The following is a 14,138-nucleotide window of genomic DNA, read 5'->3' on the forward strand; positions in this document are numbered from 1 at the left end:
CAGTGCCCACCATGCTCCCCTTTGTGTTTTCCTTTCCTAACATTTAATAAACTCCCTTTACACCCATGTGTCCTGCCATAGATTCTTCCCAGTGGGACGCAAAGAATTTGGAGGTCTTCTGATCACAGACTGCACCAGTGCCATTAACATGACCACTGGCTCCTTGTCATAGTGGTGAATGAAGAATGAGGGGCACTCCTTCACTGAGCCCAGAAAAAAGAAGCTGCCCCATTTCACAAGATCTAGTTACAACACTCAGGTGGCAATATAAATTCCTAGTCATTGTCATATTTATTTGAGTTGGTGACTAGGAATGTGTGAATGGCATACAAATTTACAGTCAGAAAATATGAGCCTCTAAACACTGCCCCCTTGCCCCCTGAATCACTTCTTTAAATTCAGATTGTTTTCCTGTTCCTTCATTTGCAATCAGAGTTTTCATCACAGACAGATTTTTATAGGTCAGTTCTAGAGCTGGGATTTATTTGTGCCCATAAACAAAACCCCAATATTAATCGCCAACTATTTCTGATTCTCAGTTAATGTTCTTAAACATCTTGTGTCCCAGGGGCCTCTTTGTCCTGTCATATGAAGATGATGTCTCAAGATTTATATTTCCCCAAAGAAGCAAGGAGATCATAAAACCTAATGCATTCCGTGGTTTAGAATGATAATTTCTCCAAGAGGAGAAGGCTCATTACAACCTCCACGTAAGTTGTTAATATACTACTGCCCTTTAAATATGCACCCAGTTTCTGTTTATGGAATGCCTCCAACACCCCCAGCAGGGGCTGGGGGCTATATATGGGGGTGGCAGGTAGAAATGACAAAGCTGTGGACAGCTTCCTGACTAGGGGTAAGAAGCTTGTAGATGAAGACAGAAGGCAAGAGGCTGTCACAAGCAAAATGTTCAGCTACGGGCAGTGTGCTGACACCATCAGGGGAGAGAGATCTGGCCAGGAAAAGGAGACCGCTGCAGGGTTCAGGGTGGACACTGTGTGTAGCCACAAAAATGTCTGTCCCTGGAAATCTGGTTGGGTTAGGCAGAGGAGATGCACAACCCATGTGGTCGTATGCTTTCCCTCACTGTAACAAATGCCTGAGATAATTTTAAAGAGAAAAGGATTATTTTGGAGGCTCCAGTACATTACTGCTTGGCCCCATTGCTTTGGGCTTATGGCTAGGCAGCATATCATGGCAGGAGTGCCAGGGTCCTGTGATCACCTACAAGGCACACCCCTCTATGACCTAAGGACCTACACCACCTCCCAATACTGCCATCCTGGAGACTAGGCCTTTAACACATGGGCCTTTGAGAGAGCATTCAAGACCCAAACCATAGCGGTTCAGGTACAGAGGTTAAAGGGGAAGGGTGGGGAAGAAAAAGAGATGTACAGGGAAGCTACTAGAATAGAGAAGGATTTTGTCCAACCAGTGTTTCTGAGTATACTTGGATTTCTGAGTATCTGAATTATTCCCAGCCTAGTAAGAGGTGGAGAGATGCATGGCAAAGTGTCTTACAAGGAGACCATCCATAACAAGGGAACCTGGAGGTAAGGGAGAGGTAACCTTGGATTCTGTCCCTTAAGAGGAATCTCAGAAAGGTGTATTGAAGTGGTACCAATCACGCTGCTCCATGATTACAGTCAGCCTTGGAAAACAGGATACACATCACTATATCTCCTCTTCCTAAATAGGCAGCCTAGAGCCAGATCACTTCTCAGTGGCCTAGTTGTCCTATCTATAAAATTGGGGTGATGATATGATCTCACCTTATGAAGGTGAAATAGAATAGTGTATGCACAGTGCTTTACCAAGAGCCCCGCATAGGGTCAAGTCAATGCACCCTGGGTATTTACTATTATTCCAGGTGGTGATAACCTCAGGCTTTGACACCAAGCTTTATCAAGAGGCAAAGAGAGGCTCCTGATGATTCTAGGCAAGAGAGCTTTGGGATCTAACCTTGGTCTAGAAAGGAGTCCCCTACTCCCTGTCAAGGATAGGGGTGTTAATGTTGAACCAGGGAATAGGGAAGATGGGACTATACCCTAATGTAAGTTCAGCAGCAAAGGGAAGTTTGCCTAGACCTGTGCCTGGAAGGAGCAGGGGAGGGAGAAGTAGGAATGGAGATTCAGGGGTGTGGGAGACTGAAGCAGTAGAAGAAGGCCTTGACATGAGCACGGCTATGTCAAGGGCCTCTTGGCTGATAGGCACGGAACCAGCCAAGGGGAGGCAAGGTTCAGCAAAGCTACCTTGCAAGAAAAACAGGACACACTGACCTGATCAGGATAGTCTGTGCTAAAATAAAAACACACCACAGCTTCTCTGTTCCTGCCACCTACACAACTGGACCCGTGAGAACTCGATCTGTATTTCATCCTATTTTCTCATACATGCTGTATAAATAAATGTGCTTGGAGGTGGAGAGGGTCATCAGGAGCATCAGACCCACCCAATCACAGCTTTTCTCTATATCTGTCTTTGTGTCTTTTTCTTAATCCCTAGCTCCCCCCCAGTCAGGTCAAAAAACCTACTCATGCCAGCCATAAGACAGGGGAGGGGAAGCAGAGAAGCATAGATCTAAATGTAGGAGTTGGAGTCTGGTGGAGTGGCTCAAGTGGTAGAGTACCTGCCTAGCAAACATGAGGCCCTGAGTTCAAATCCCAGTACATCAAAACAAAAACCAAATGTAGGAGTGGGAGAACTGGATGAGCTGTAAACACCACAATGTCACAATTTCACTCTCCAATTCACTCACTGATTCTACGGTTCTACACTGAATAGTGGAGAAAGAATCACTGACTTATACTCGTATCTCTGTGTGTGTGAATGTATTTTTTAGTGTTGGAAAGAAAAAATTACCCTGAATCTCATTTCATTGCATTAACTTATTACAAGAATTATAGCTGAAATACGGTTTGGTTGTCTGTCCATTTATCCTTCCATCCATCCATCCATCCATCCATCCATCCATCTATTCATACTATGTCTACCAGCCCCTGGTCACAGAAGGAACTTCAAGTATTTGTTGAGCAAAGGAAAGAATGAGTCATACACATTCCATGAATGTGAAATAACTTAGAACTCTTCATGGCAGTGTAATATTACATAACAGTTTCGATTGCATTTATTTCAATGGGGAAGTAAGGGGATGATTTAGAAATAAATCCTACTACCTTAATTCCTCTTCAAGCCAAGTCAGTAGATCTTATAGGTAAGACACAGGCCTAAAGCATCTATCCAGGACTGGTGGCAGTGTATTCTGACACAACCTCTGTACACTCAGACATATGAAGGCACATACCAGGTAATTCCACTTCCAGTATTTTGGCCTTTAGGTAGGCTGACATATGTGTAAAGTATTGTCAGAAACAGTCAAATGAGGGGGAGAAATGGCCCAAACAATGTATGCACATATGAATAAATGAATAAAGAAAAAAATAAAATTTAAAAAATTAAAAAAAAAACATTCAAATGAGAAACAACCTGACAGGAGCCAGTAAATGACAGCATATCCAGACCATGGGAGACTGCACAACTATTTTAAATAAAAGAAGCTTCAAACGTGTGGGTAGGGAATGTCTCCAATATATGTCAAATACAGGCGAGTGAGCCTGTGTGTTTGATATTTTTATTCTATTCCTGTAAGAACATACACAGAACTGACTATTGCTTGTTTCTGTGTTGGTAAACAGAAGTGGGAAATGGACTGGCTTCCTGTATCACCTTTGGTATCCACTTTTCTGATCTTTAAAACAGACTTAATTTCAAAAATCAAAGAATAGAGAAAGGTTTACAATAATCAATCAAAATGTCTTTGCCTCTTCATTCTTCAGCCCTAACCTCACTCCCCAGGAGAAACTTTTTTTTTTTTTTTGGTGGTACTGGGGGTTCAAACTCAGGGTCTTGAGCTTGATAGCTACCACTTAAGCCAATCCCTCACCCTTTTTTGCCTGGGCTGGCCTCGGCCTTCAATCCTTCTACCTCCCAAGTAGCTGAATTATAAGTGTATACTACCACACAGGCTTGTTTTTGAGGTAGTGTCTCACTAACCTTTGTGCAGGCTGGCCTCAAACCACTATTCTCCTATCTTTGACTCCTGAGTAGCTGGGATGAAAAACTACTTTTAGTGATTTTGCTTTCTGTTCTCTGGTGATTGTTTTGAATAATATGTTAATTTAATTGTTCCTTAGATCAACAATTTTCTACATGATTTATTTATTTTATGTCCTATTAGCTGAGGACTCATCTTACCTCTACCACTGGCTCCCCCACCCCTTCTCCTTTCCTTTTTTTTTTTCTTTTTGAAATGGTTCTGGGGTTTGAACTCAAGGGCCTCACACTTTCTTGGCAGGTGTTCTTATTGCTTGAGCCACTCCACCAGTCCTTTTTTGTGATGGAGTTTTTTTCAAGATTGGATCTCAGGAATTATATGCCTGGGGCTAGCTTTGAACTGTGATCCTCCTGATCTCTGCCTCCTGAGTAGCTAGGATTACAGGCGTGAGCCACCAGCTCCCAGCTTCCCTTCCTTTTAATATGGATATATTTGGTGTCAGGATAGAGTAGACAATGCTGCAGAGACAACCCAAGCGCTTCCATGGAGAAAGACTTGTTCCTCACTCATGCTGCATGTCTACTGCAGGCCCATGGGGGACAGGGAGAAAACAAGACACACATAAAAATTATCCAGTGCCCACGGCTGAGGACCATTTCACACAAGGCTGGCACCATTCAGAGGGAAGAGCAGTAACTCTAGCAACAAAATGCTCTCCCTGCAAGTGATCCACATGTCTCCTCTGTTTCCGGAACTAATTCCTTGGCCCCATCCAACCACAGAGGTTCAGGAAGTGCACAGAACAAGGGAGAACCGGAAATGTCTGACCAACAGCACTAATGTTGGTTACCTTTGCAATGTGACATACAAAAGTCAAACCTCTGTGGATCCATTAGTGGATGTGGCCAAGCAAGCATCGCTTCAGTCCCTCTTCCCACAGCCGTCATGTCTGAGGCAGAGTCTCCTAAAGAGCCCAAGCAGCTGCACGTGCTCTTCATCAGAGGCTGAGCTTTGAAACAACCAATGAGAGTCTGAGCAGCCATTTTGAACAATTGGAAACCCTCCTGGACTGTGTGGTAACGAGGGGTCCAACACCAAGCTCTCTGGGGACTTTGGGTTTGTCACTTATGCCACTGTGGAGGAGGTGGATGCAGCTATGAACGCAAGGCCACACAAGGTGGATGGAAGAGCTGTGGAAGCAAAATGAGCTGTCTCAAGAGAAGGTTCTCAAAGACCAGGGGCCCCCTTAACTGGAAAAGATCTTTGTTGGTGACATTAAAGAAGACACTGAAGAACATCAACTTCGAGATTACTTTGAACAGTATGGAAAAATCGAAGTGATAGAAATCATGACAGACCGAGGCAGTGGAAAGAAAAGGGGCTTTGCTTTGGTCACCTTTGATGACCATGACTCTGTGGATAAGATGGTCATTCAGAAACACCGTACTGTGAATGGCCACAGCTGCGAAGTGAATGGCCACAGCTGCAAAGTAAGGAAAGCCCTGTCAAAACGAGAGATGGCTAGTGCTTCATCTAGCCAAAGAGATCGAAGTGGTTCTGGAAACTTTGGTGGTGGTTGTGGAGGTGGTTTTGGTGGCAATGACAATTTTGGTCAGGGAGGAAAATTCAGTGGCTGAGGTGGCTTTGGTGGTAGCCCTGATGGTGGTACATATGGTGGCAGTGGGATGGCTCAATGGATTTGGTAATGATGGTGGTTATGGAGGAGGCAGCCCTGGCTACTCTGGAGGAAGCAGAGGCTGTGGAAGTGGTGGACAGGGCTATGGAAACCAGGGCAGTGGCTATGGCAGGAGTGGTACTATGACAGCTATAACAACAGGAGGCACCACTTTGGTGGTGGTAGTGGAAGCAATTTTGGAGGTGGTGGAGGCTACAGTGACTTTGGCAATTAACAACAATCAATCTTCAGAGTTTGGACCCATGAAGGGAGGAAACTTTGGAGGCCGAAGCTCTGGCCCTTATGGTGATAGAGGCCAATACTTTGCTAAACCACAAAACCAGGGTGGCTGTGGTGGTGCCAGCAGCAGTAGTAGCTATGGCAGTGGCAGAAGGTTTTAAGTAGTCACCAGGAAACAAAGCTTAGCAGGAGAGGAGAGCCAGAGAGTGACAGGGAAGCTACAGGTTACAACATATATGTGAACTCAGCCATGCACAGTGGCGGCAGGGCCTAGCCGGTACAAAGAAATATTTTATTTTATTTTTAATTCATTTATTCACATGTGCATACATTGTTTGGGTCATTCCTGCCCCCTGTCCCCCTCCCCCACCTTCTCCCCTTCCTCCCACTCCCTTGCTTCCAAGCAGGTCCTGTTCTGCCCTTATCTCTGATTTTGTTGAAGAGAAGACATAAGCATAATAAGGAAGACAAAGCGTTTTTGCTAGTTGAGTAAAGGGTAGCTGTACAGAGAGATTCCTAGCACTGCTGTCATGTACAAATGTGTTACAACCCAAGTTGATTCATCTCTAACTGATCTTTACACTGATCCCATTCTCATGATAACCTCTGTCACTTTAGTTTCTGTATTAGTTCCTCTGGAGTGGGGACATCAAACGCTTTCATGTTTTGGGTTTTCTACCTATCCCCATACCTCCCGTATGTGCTCTCCCCTTGTCATGTGATCCCAGTGCAACCACATTGCTGCATTTGCCCTTGATCTAAAGTCCGCATATGAGGGAGAACATATGATTTTTGGTCTTCTGAGCCTGGCTAACCTCACTCAGTTCCATCCATTTACCTGCAAATGATAAGATTTCGTTCTTCTTCATGGCTGAGTAAAAATTCCATTGTGTACAAGTACCACATTTTCTTGATCCATTCATCAGTAGTGGAGCATCTTGGCTGTTTCCATAACTTGGCTATTGTGAATAGTGCTGCAATAAACATGGGTGTACAGGTGCCTCTGGAGTAACCTGTGTCGCATTCCTTTGGTTATATCCCCAGGCATGGGATTGCTGGGTCATATGGAAGATCTATATTTAGATTTTTAAGTAGCCTCCAAATTTTTTTCCAGAGTGGTTGCACCAGCTTGCATTCCCACCAGCAGTGTAAAGGGTTACTTTTTCCCCACATCCTCGCTAACACTTGTTGGTGGTGGTGTTTTTGATGATAGCCATTCTAACAGGGGTGAGGTGGAATCTTAGTGTGGTTTTGATTTGCATTTCCACAAAGAAATATTTTAGACAATACTCATGTGTATGGGCAAAAAACTGTAGGACTGTATTTGTGACTAATTGTATAACAGATTATTTTAGTTTCTGTTCTGTGGAAAGTGTAAAGCATTCCAACAAAGGGTTTTAATGTAGACCTTTTTTTGTACCCATGCTGTTCATTGCTAAATGTAATAGTCTGATCATGACGCTGAATAAATGTGTCTTTTTTTTAATGTACTGTGTAAAGTTAGTCTACTGTGAAGCCACTTTGGTGAACTTCCCCAACTGTGTGAAGTTAGAATTCCTTCAGAGTGATGCCAAGTTCCACCTGGAATTTACTTGCAGCTGCTTGGGTGAGAAGAAGCATTATCTCCAGAAACCTTGGTGTAGTTGGACTGACCCTGGAATTTCTTTAAAGGGTCACCCAAAGTCACTGAATTATTGGTTAAAAGCAATTATAGGCACATCCAATGCAATATCTAAATTAGATAATGGTACCAGATAAAATGATAGAGGGGAATGAAGATTGTATATCATCTATTAGCATGTGTAATCAATAAACAATTTAATTCTTTTGAAAAAAATGTCAAACCTCTGTCTCTTATTGCACCAATGTTAGGCATTTATTTAAAATGTCATTATATAAAATGAGAGTATTATTACTAGTAGCCACCTCCTTCTGGTCTGTCTTTTCTCCTCCTTTGCCTCCTAAGTTTTTGGTTGGCTTGTTTGTTTTTGTTTTGTTCCTTGAGACAAGGTCTCAAGAGAGAGACCTTTGGGGCTGGCCCCAAACTCTCAATCCTCCTGCTTCTGTCTCCTGAGTGCTGGGATTACAGACATGCACTACCACATCTGCACACATTTTTTTCTTGTTTTCGTTTTTGGTCAAGCTTATGAACACTCCCACATGCTTTAGTCACCATAATCAAGTCTCTTATGCTCTGGACTTCTAGGTCCACATGGGTTTTATTTATTGAAAGCCAGCCAGTCGACGTGCTGCAGTTCAGTTTCTTTTTTCTGCAGTCAATGTTACAGTCTCTTGGGCCTCTCTGGGGAATTTTCCAATGGATTCTCCTACACCCAATAAACTTCAGTTTGCTTTATATTTGCACTGAAATAAAAAAAATCAGTGTAAACATTGGAAGGTAAAACTGAAGAAAGATGAACCACACAGAGTACCAATGTTCAATGGGCCACAGTGGTCACGAAGGGACCACACACCAACACAAAGCAAGCACAGCCTCAGTCGGCTGGAGATTAGGATATCTGAGGCTGGACAAGGGACAGCTGCTACAGAATGGACAAAATTGCTGAGCAGACAGGCCTAGGAGCTGGCATAGAAGGACAGCAGGTGCCTGGTCCTTACTGCCTATCTGTGTTAATCAGCCCTTTGTCTGGTTGGATTAAATGCTCTGTCATTTTCCCTCAAATGAATAGCAGGAATAAGGACCATAAGTGCATTCATGGCAATGGTCCCCAACCACTACTTAGTTGGGACACTTTTGAGGCACCACAGAGGTCGGGAGCAGACAAAAGGCAACATGGTTTTTTGTTTTAGTGGAACCAGAATTTGAATTTTTTTAGCATCAATGTGACTGTGTGTGTGTGTTTATTGGGACAGGGTTGGAGGGAGACATTGGTTAGAAATGTCCTAGCTCAACTTCCCATTGCACAGTGCAGAGTCACAGCTCAGAGAATGGGAGGACTGTCTGTCTCCCTGCACACCAGGAGCTGTGCTCTAGCCCTCACCAACTCACTGTGTCGGTGACCCAGCCTCCCTCCTGTATCAAAACAGCTCTGAGGGCAGTGAAGACTGGAGGTGCTGGAAGGCAGAGCTGGAAGGGCACATGAGGGGCACCAGGTACCTGTCCCCATCACAGATGGTACAGTTCATGAGAGACACCTGTGTTACACAATGAGTTGGTATCAGAACCAGGGCTGGAGCCACTCACCCTGTGAACCACAACCAACCCTCCCCAAGCTGCCCACTCCCTCTGGGCCTTAAGTTCTCAGGTGCAAGCACATTGCTGTGTCCCACTGACCACAGATCCAGGTCCCCACCACCCTCCAGGACAGGAAGGGTATAAGAAACAAACACCAGTCCAAGAAGCAGCAATGATCAAAGTCTTTCCTTCCTATACCATGCAGCTGGGGCTTGTTTGTCTCCTTTAAATCAGATTACCTGGTGAAGTAGATGAGACAAGCAGCATTATCCTACTTTATACATGAGACACCTAGGATGGGAGCATCCAAGTGGGGGTCTGAATCCAGTTGTTCAAATACCCTCTTGCCTAAAGAGCCAGTCTTAAATCAGACACTCCCAAGGACTGGAACTCTGAGATGGGGGGAATTCCCACCATCTTTGCTGAACAGTCAACTTTCCCAGTTTCTTAGACTTCCTTGTGGAAGCATGGGCCACCTCTATGGGAATGTGCGATGTGCGGGCTACCATCGCCCTCTTGTGGCCAATGGGCAAAGTGCTTTGCAGTTGTGATGAAGAACAAAGCTGGCCCTCCTCTCTTCTCTGGCACAGGATGGGTGGCAGAGTCACTTTTGTTCTGGGGACCCTGGCCTTGGCTGTCATGGCTCTACTGATTAATGACACATATATCCGCTGTGGAAGCAGCTGTTGAGGGCCTGATGGAAGCCTGAGCCTGAAGAAATGAAATAGAAAACTGATTTATGGCTCTTGCTGTAGTGGATGTTTTAGCTGGCAAATCACCAGCCACCAGAGCTGCACTAGGGCTGGTGAGGACAGGGCCTGAGGGTCTGTCCTTCTGGTCCCCCCAGCCCATCCCTTAGTTGTCAATGAAGTCTGACTTGGAGGCCTACCCTCACACCTCCTCCTCCAGGAAGCCAGGATGGCTCCCTGCTCCCGGGAACAGCTGCACCTGGCCCAGCTTGGTACCTCTGGTTCCACCTCTGCCATGAGCTGGGTGGCTGAAGCCTCATCAACACCTAGAAGTCTACTAGCAGGTGGCCCTGCCTGGCACAAAGAGGTGACTAAGGGTGTGAAGGGTGTGTGGACTGCGAGAGGCCAGCGCAGCCCACATGTGTCTGAAAGTCTCAGCACATGGGAAAGTCAGGCTCCTCCAGGAAGGTGACTTTGTAGGGGTCAGGACTACCGGTGCTTCACTGCAGGATTGAGGCTGAGGTCACAGAAAGTTGCTGGGTGGCGTGGGTGTTCTGATCACAGACCTACAAGGCTTCTTTACTCACTTTTCCAACCTCCATTTCTCCCGGGAACGCTTCAGGCAGCTCCTGTCCAGCGCATCTCCTCTAGAACAGAGTTCCCTGGGGAACAGTCACCTGAACTCTCCAGAGTGAGTTGGCCCAGAAGACTTACCTCGGTGCCTGTCTTTCTCATCTCGACAATGGGAGCAGGCAGTATTGTTAAGCACAGCATGCAAACCACAGAGCATAAGAGTCATGTCAGCACCATGACGTTCTAACCATTTTTGAGCTTCTGAACCCTGGGTCCAAATTTCCCACCTAGTAGCTTTCCGTCACAGCCACCCTGATGCAGAACAGTAGTTGCACACTGGGCACTGAAGGCAGGCTGCCCAAGTGTGGACGCTTGCTCCCAGCCTACCAGCTCTAGGACCTGAGGCATATCGTGTAATGTCTTTGCACCTCAGACAGCCCGTGTAGAAAAGGAAGGTGATGACAGCCCTGTGGGATGAAGCGAGCTAGCATGTATAAAGATGCTGGAGCCGTGACGGGCCCAGAAGAAGCTGCACAAGTGAGCGCTTCTTGCCTTGTGCATCGCTGAGCAGTATTGTTCATAAGGATTTTCTAAACCGGGTGCTGTGACTCACGCCTGTAATCCTACTACTCAGGAGGCAGAGATCAGGAGGATCGAGGTTCGAAGTCAGCCCTGGGCAAATAATTAGAGAAAACACCCAACACAAAAGATGGCTGGTGGAGTGGCTCAAGTGGAAGAGTGTCTGCCTAGAAGCATGAGGCCCTGAGTTCAAGACCCAGTATCACAAAAAAAAATTTTTTTTCTTATGCGAACACCTCCCTATAGGTTTCCTGACCTGAGGTCAATGTAGTATTGTGAGAGGGAAAACGCAGTGTCTTAAAGAATTTGTTGCCCTGATGTTTAGTGAAGGGATGAACTAATTGACTGATAGTGTTTTTCTGCACAGATTTGCACTTCCCTCATATTTTTAAGGGAGAAAGCAACAACCTACAGTTGAAACGTGTGTGACCTCCCACCTGCAAAAGCCCCAAGTGGATTCAGTGACAGGCATGGGAGCCATCTATCTACTGAGAACCCTGAAGACCTTCATGCCAAACCAGGACCATTTAATATTTTCATTAACAGCTTGAAGGATGGAACGGAGACCTGGCTAATCAGATTTCTGGAAGCCACAAAGCTGGAAGCCATCTCAGCCACTTTGGAGGTAAGATTAAAATGTGAGCCAAGCTTGACAAATTGCAGAGATGGCCCTAAATCAATAAACAGAGCAGCAATAAAGACAAATGCAAGGTGCATTGAACAGAGCTGAAGAAATTAGCAGGTACCAAATGGTGGGGAGAGAAATGAGTTTTGAGGAGGGCGGGAGGAAAACCCTGGATGGAAACTGATCAAGCAGTGGCATCTGTAGAGTAGAGACTCTGCTCTGCCACCCAGCAGATCTCAGACCTCAGCAAGCATCACAACAGCTGAGAGAACTTAGCAAAATGCAGATGTCCAGGCTTGATGCTGTGACCCCACTGTTCGGAATGAGGCCGAGAAGATGCTGGTGTAGGTGGTCCACGGTGTCACTTTGACCAGGCTAGCAGAGCAAGGTGGCAGCCTGGGACCACCTTCCCAAAGGTGTACTCTGTGGCCCACTTCAACCATGGGATCCTCTGTAAGAAGTGAGTTCCATAGTCATATAAACTTGGGAATGTCCCCTTTACAAAGGAAACAAACTCACAAGGAAAGTGAAATACTAAGGCGTCCAAAACCTTCTGCAGTCAAGTGAACTGTGCAACTTGACTTAACCCAGCATTTCTCGAATTTTCTCAGCTGGGAGACGTTTATTTTTACCCCATGTACTATATGGCCACATCTCATGGGCCACACCTTAGAAACTGCTGTCCCTTCCAGCCTCTCAGGATCCCTCTGTCCCCAGCCCTTTCACTGCCTGCACTGAAACCTGTGCAGGAGATAGCACTTGTCATTTAAGGTGCTGCTCTGTCTCCTCTGCCTCTCTCAGTCTGAACTTCCCCCAAACATTTCTGAGAGCCAACCTGAGAAAAGTAACTACAGCTTGGGTCTTGGGCCCAGGTGCCCCAGACTGGGAGGAGGGGTAAGGGGACGCTTTTACTTCTGCATTCATTGTCCTCCCAGGACTTGTGTCCCCATTGTCTATTCTCTCCTTTCCCTTAGAAACAGACCCCCTGTGGTTTAATGTGGCCATGGGCTCTGCTGATCAAACCACATGTTCAGTCTCCTTTGCAGAAAAGGGTTGTCAGTCAGAGCCATTGAGGGGGGGGCTCTGAGGAATTACTTTAGAAAGGGTGGCACAGTTGGAAGGCTCTCTCCCATTTCTCCTTCATACTCTTGCCTAACACAGATATATATGGAAGAATGCTGGCAGCCATTTTGGGTCATGAAGTGAACTTTATAGATGAAAGCTGCTCACGGAGGATGGCAGAGCAGAAAGACAGAAGGAGGCCAAGATTTTGATAGAACTATGAAGCTGCCACAGCAGTCCTGGACTGCCAAAGAGAAAAACTGCACCTCCATCTTGTTCCAACCATTGTTTTTTCCACAGGTCTCAATCAATCCACTGCCATCTCCACCCTGTCTCCAGGTGTTCTGTTGCATCTCATGTGTATGCATGCAAGTGTGTGTATTATGTGTGCAAGCACATGGGCATGTGTGTTTATGTGCATGTGTGTACACGTGTGTGGGTGTGTGTTGTATGCACTGGTACGTGTGTGTTCAGGTGTGTGCTTGTGTGTGCGTCTTGTGCACATGTATGTGGGCATGTGGGTACATGTGTGCACATGTGTGTGCATGCATTTGTGTGTGTGTGCATGCTGTTCCTGTGTGTGCTCATGTGTGTATCTGTGTGTATGCATATGAATATGTTTATGCATGTGCATGTGAGTGTGGTCGCATGCATATACACGTGTGTGCAACTCTGTGCGAATGGGTGTGTGCACGCTTACTTGCCCGTGTATGTACAAATGCATGTGTGTGCATGTGTGTGTGCGCCTGCTTTCTTGTCTCGTCTTTGGAAGAAGCAGTTACGCAGCTGGAGCCCAGCCATTGCCCACCAACTGTGCCTATGTCTCTGGCTGCCTCTCTCATCTCCTTTATTGGAATTAACATGGAATGGACCTGGCAGAGTGATCATGGCATCCCTCTTGGAACCTCTGCCCTTCATCCCTAAGTGTTTTGTAATCTGCATCCATCACAGGATTCCTGTCGGAGATCAGCCAGTAACTCCTGAAAGGAGGTACTAATAAATAACAAAACAAACAAAACCTCGACACGGGCCTTATAAAAGCTGTGTAACAGAGCTAGGTGTGATGGCAAATGCCTGTAATCCCAGCATAAGGGAGGCAGAGGCAAGAGGATGTCGAGTTCAAGGCCAGCTTGGGCTACATAGTGAAGTCCAAAAGAAATCCTGCACTGAAGTACAATCACGTCACAAAACAGAAGGAAAATGTAGAAATATATTCCTAGTCAGAGAGCAAAACAGGTAACTTGTGTTAAATAAGAACTGAGTAAGGTAAGAAGAGAAAGAAACAAAGGGGAAAATACTTCCAAGGAAAATGCATTGGAAGTCACAAGCCACGGCCTTAACACTGCAGCAGACCCAACCCCTGGGAGATGAGACTAAGAAGGAAAAGATGAGCACAATGACGCAATGATGGATGTGGACGTTGGTGATGGACAGACACCCAGGCT

At 45.8% G+C, this 14,138-nt stretch overlaps 1 pseudogene; it reads left to right on the plus strand.

Moving 5' to 3' along the window:
- Positions 1-4,999: 4,999 nt before the first annotated feature.
- LOC109691425 (heterogeneous nuclear ribonucleoprotein A1 pseudogene) lies at positions 5,000-6,130 on the plus strand (annotated as a pseudogene).
- The last annotated feature ends 8,008 nt before the right edge of the window (positions 6,131-14,138 follow it).

Source organism: Castor canadensis, chromosome 13 (assembly GCF_047511655.1).
Source record: "Castor canadensis chromosome 13, mCasCan1.hap1v2, whole genome shotgun sequence".
Lineage (NCBI taxonomy): Eukaryota > Metazoa > Chordata > Mammalia > Rodentia > Castoridae > Castor > Castor canadensis.